Below are 5,590 nucleotides of genomic sequence, written 5' to 3'. Positions count from 1 at the left end.
GGGGGTGTTGTAAATGGTTTGGGGAAAGTACATTGGTGAACACATTTGTGAGGGAAATGTTTGGACTCACTGAGTGTTCTCAATTCCTTTAGCAGCACATACGAGCATATAGGAATCCAAACACAAGTTATCCTGTTTTGTTCATCAGAGCTGATTCTCACCATGTTAGAGGCTCACTGTATTGGCTGTGGGCCCTGGCTCTGTACACATTATTTACAAAAAATTAAGAGATAGGAAGTTTCTGGATCAATGTCTAGCGTGTGCCAGAGACAGGTACACTAATCCTCTCTGAGTTCCTGCTAAGTGGCAGGCACTGTACAAGTGATTAACATTGAAGTTATTCCTCACTATAAACCTGTGCAGTAGACATTGTTAACCATGTTTTATTAAAAGAAGAAACCAACGCCCAGAAACATTAAATGACCACCCAGGGTCACTGAGCAAGGGAGCACACTGCTGGATTCAAACTCTAGTCTTCTGACATCAAAGCTTGCACACATGACCTCCCCAGGAATTTAAGAATACAGTTTCTTTTGGCTCAGCCAGGCCTTCACTTTGGCAGCTGTTGGGAGATGAATAGATCAGAGAGGGCAGAGGCTGAGGGCAAGAAGTCCAGATGAGCAGCTCACTGTCCCTGCAGTCCAGTAGGAGATGGCCAGGGAAGCAACGGAGTGGGACCCACCAGAGAAAGCTGTAAGGAAGTTCAAAGCTTGGGGAGGAAAGGGAGTTTCTTCAAATACTGTATGACCCATGGATTCCTGTCAAGATGGAGAGAGGGGAGAGCCACACTTTCTCCTAGGAGTTGTAGACAAGGCGAAGACAAATTCTCCAAGTACACATGAGCTACTCAAGGATACAAGAACATTTGCCTGGAGGGTTCCCAGAGATGTCCAGGAAGGTGAGAATTAAGGAAAGGCTAGATTCCTCAGGATGGCAACAGGAGGTTCTGTGGGAAGAGCCAGCCCTCAGCAGTGGCAATCTCTCACATGTGCACAAAACAGTATGCAAAGTGTTCTTACATGACCCCCACCAGAGAGCTGCAAGGACAGGAGGTAGGCAGCGGCTAGTATCACAAATGAACATGTTGGTGTCAAGAGCTATTAAATGACTTACTTGTCCCATGGATGGAGTGGCCTCACGGATGGGGTGACCTCAGCAGTCAGAACTTCCCTAGTCACTTCCTCCCCCCAGTGGTCAGCTCTTCACTCTCCCGTGTCTTCTATGGTTGGTTTTTTGCCTTCCCACTTATGTGACCAACTCTGTGAAGCTGGGGAAGGATTAATTTGTTCATTCACCCATTTAGTCAGTCAATCAGTTGAAAAACACTGGCCAGGCACAGTGGCTCACACCTGTAATTCCAGCACTTTGGGAGGCCAAGGCGAGCGGATCACGAGATCAGGAGTTCGAGACCAGCCTGGAAAGCATGGTGAAACCCTGTCTCTACTAAAAATACAAAAAAAAATAACCGGGCATGGTGGCACGTGCCTGTAGTCCCAGCTGCTCGGGAGGCTGAGGCAGGAGAATTGCTTGAACCCAGCAGGTGGAGCTTGCAGCGAGTCGAGATCGCGCCACTGCACTCCAGCCTGGGTGACAGAGTGAGACTCCATCTGAAAAAAAAAAAAAAAAAAGAAAGAAAGAAAAGAAAGAAAAACACTTGAGCACCTATGTGGCAGGCACTGTGTTTGGTGCTGATGACACAATAGTGAAAAATAAATGCAGTCCCTGAAGGAGGAGGCATTTCAAGCAGGAGGAACAAAGATACAGAAGTGAAGACTACAAAAGGGCAGGAGCCCGAGGAAGTTAGTCAGGGAGGCGGCATGGGCACAATTCTGTGCAGAACAGAAGACGTGTTCCCTGTCAGCTCAGTCATTCAGTAGAAAAGTCCAGCTGGGTCCCAGGGTACACTCCCTCAAAGGACTCCAGCACTGCAGTCCCTGACTTGTGAAACCTCAAAATCCACAAACCTTGGGGCTTGGGCAGTGAGCAGCCGAGACTGTAGGGATGAGGGCCCTGCCCACAGGGAGCAAGAGAACCACATTACTCATCTGCTCTCCAAGTTGTTCCTTTGGAACGTCTCATCCATCAGCATCAGAGCCTTGAAGGCACTTAGAAGTGCCTCCATCTACCTCATTACTTTAACCTACTTTTAATCAATGAAAAACCACACCCAAAGACACAGTTCCCAGCATGAAAAGCTGTCATGAGGCCAGCAGAAGTATCCTTGACAACTCAAACACAGCAAAAGTGATGAGTGAGATATTGAGCCCCAAGGGGATTGGCCAAGGGAGGGAGGAGTATGTAGAAATACAAATGTTTCTTTCTTTTTTCTTAGATATGTTATGGCAGGGAGAGACAGGAATAGACTCCTCTTCCCAAGGTCATTGCCATGTGCTGACGTCCCCCAAATTTTTAAAGTTCTACAAGGCTTCTGGGGAGGCAGTCCCATCCTGGGCAAGCCTGGGAGTGCTGGAGGCCAGAACTGAGGCTGCTCCTCCTGCATGCCAGCTCCTTACACAGGATCAGGCCAAAGGTGGCACCAAGAAACACTGGCTGGATAAAATGAACAAGAGAAGGAAGGAAGGAAATAAGGGAGGGAGGGAGGAGGAATAAGCAACCTCTTGTGCTGGTCTGGTCAGGAGTGCATGCAGAAGAAACATGCAGCTGGAGTGGCCATTCACACAGCCAGTGCTGTCTGGGCCTCACAACTCCCAGCCTCGGTTTCCCCAGCAGCCCACTCCTACTTCCAGTTGTTCTAGAAGTGCCCCAGCGATTGATAAAGGGCTGGGCTACCTGCAGATCCCAACACGACATAGTAGTCCCCAACCTGTGCATGGCCAAGGAAGAAGAGAAAGGGGAACAATGGGTGACCTGATTACAGCAAACCCCCAAAGACTGCCTATCAGAATCTGACAGGAGGGGGGCACTCCAATATCCATGAGCTCTAAGGATGCCAGCTCAGACAGCCTGGGAGGGATGTGTACAGCCACAGAATCAGACAGTGGTTCCCAAAATGAGAAGCGAGCATGACCATCCAGGTGAGCATAAGCTCGGAAGCTGGGAGGCCAGGGAGAAGGCCGCCATGCTGTCCATCTCCAAGAGTGTGATGAAGACTTGACAGGGTTGTGGCAATGGGCTAAGGGATGAGCCGGTATTTAGAAATAAAGACAAAATGCTAAGCCCTCGAACCGACTGAATGAACCACACTCTTGGCCAAGATGACCCCAGAGAAGCCTTAAAATAGTGAGTTCCTGGCCGTGACAAAAAGGGAGGTCAGACACACTTCGTTATATCCCCTCCTTCACTCACCGCCATTAGACTTTCTTTCCTAAGAGTTAAACAGGATTTGGAGCTAGTGTTCTGTGGCACCAAAGTCCTAGATTTCCCACCACGTCACCAGCTGTACTCCTCTCTACTTTTGCTGTTTTGACACAGCAACTGAGCAGCATTCCTTCCAGATAAGAGACCACCGACCACAGACTGGTTCTGGCTGGTTTACAGAGGCTGCGCACAGGATGACTCTGTGTCCTCCATTTCACTTTATGATGTACAGAGCTTAATTTTAATGTATTTAAATGTTAATACTCCACCCCAAAGTGAACATGGGATGTATACAACATGCATGTTTGCTTACTACACATGTGTGTGTCCCTCTTTATGAATATTCATAGTTCCTCCTATAACCTGTTGAATATGTATATACACTTAGCTGACCTGTTCAGCATAAATTCCTGCCTCACTCTTTTCTTCTTTGAAGTGCCTGCTTTCAGCTTCGGCCACAGGCTATGCTTCCCAGTCTGCAGGGTAGCCAGCCTGCAGGCTGCAACCCTTTATAAGGAATGAAACTTTCCTTTTCAAATTGATGAACCTCATGATTCTTCAGTTAACAGTATGCCATTGTGGAAGATATACAAAGCTTGGTGAGTGGTTGGGTGAGCGTGTTGGTAATGAAGGAAAACAAGTCAGAGTGGTCCAAGTTCCTGGCACAGGCAATATGGTGGAGGGAGAAATGATGATGCTGTTAAATGAGATGATGCAACAGGAAGAACCACAGGGCAAGGGAAGCCCCTAAAGCAGAAGGAAATCCTTAACATTGTTTTATATGGGACAACAAAATTTGTGAGGCCTCCTGAAGCCAGGCTGCCTAGGAAAGCCAATATAACAATAACAATGATAATAATTATGTCACTTTTTTTTTTATCACTTGCAGTCATCCTAATGGGTAACACTTTGCATTGAATTCTTTTGGTCTGGTTCTTTCCATCTCCATTCTACTCTCCTAGTTGGGGACTTTGTTTTGTTTGGTTTGGGTTTTGTTTTTTTTTTTTTTTTTTTTTTAGACAGAGTCTTGCTCTGTCGCCCAGGCTGAAGTGCAGTAGCACAATCTCGGCTCACTGCAACCTCTGCCTCCTGGGTTCAAGTGATTCTCCTGTCTCAGCCTCCAGACTAGCTGGGACTACAGGCGTGCACCACCATGCCCAGCTAATTTTTGTATTTTTAGTAAAGACAAGGTTTCACCATGTTGATCAGGCTGGTCTCGAATTCCTGACCTCAGGTAATCCACCCACCTCTGCCTCCTAAAGTGCTGGGATTACAGGCATGAGCCATTGCACCCAGCTTGGTGGGGACTTGGGAAAGCTAAACACATTTCCCAGACTCCCAGACTCTTCTGCAGCTAAAGTTTAGATGTGAACTAGGTGCCACCAATTGGGTGCACTCACACCAGATTTGAGAAGCAGAAGTGAGGTAGAGGCCATCCTTGCATCTCCTTTGATTGTTTCTATCGGCAAGCAGGCTCCTTTGCAGCTGGTTCCAGTGTCCATTCTGCAGTGTCCTGGTGGAACTGCAACAGCAAGTGCAGTCTTGATTCCAGTTTTCTGGTACCTGGATCCCAACTGCAAGAATGAGTCCTGAGCTCTTAATTCCAGTGTCAGATGCAGGTTGGAGGCCGGTAGCCCTACTCTGGAGGGTGACTTCTGAATTGTCCCACTGAGGGAGGCCCATCAGCGGCCACCCTGTCAGCCTTTCCCATGATTTTGTAGTACTTCATTCCCTGTATCCAGTCCCTTCTTGTTCAGATCTGCAACTTGGTTTTCATTTCCTGCACTGAATCTAGTCTGAGATAGAGATATAGACATGTGCCTGGCACTACTCTATGAGCTGTAAATATTAATACATTAACTCATTTAATCCTCAAAGCAACTTATAAGTTTAAGTATGACCTTGAGCAAGTCACCGACTCTCTGTCTGGGGTTAACAGCTCTGCCTGATGTGCTAGGCACTATGCTGGAGCTTTTACATGCATTATCTCCTCACAACCTACTACTGGCTCTTTTTTCAAAGGACAGCTGAGTCATAGAGGTGCTTACTTAGCATCTCTCACCCAAGGTCACACAGCTAGTCAGTGGCAGAGCTGGGTTTCAGCCCACTGCCAAGTGCACCCCCAGTCATCATGCACCCCTAGTCATCATGCTTTAAAGCAGAACTGTCTCCCAAAGGCTGTCCTGTGGTCATTTGGAGGCTACCAAAATGATAGTGCAATCAGTATGGAGGGAGCACTCAAGAAGGTCAATCTAATGAAAACTGGGGCATG

Source organism: Theropithecus gelada, chromosome 6, assembly GCF_003255815.1.
Source record: "Theropithecus gelada isolate Dixy chromosome 6, Tgel_1.0, whole genome shotgun sequence".
NCBI lineage: Eukaryota > Metazoa > Chordata > Mammalia > Primates > Cercopithecidae > Theropithecus > Theropithecus gelada.
The sequence above is the reverse complement of the archived record's forward strand: the minus strand, read 5'-3'. Positions refer to the sequence as shown.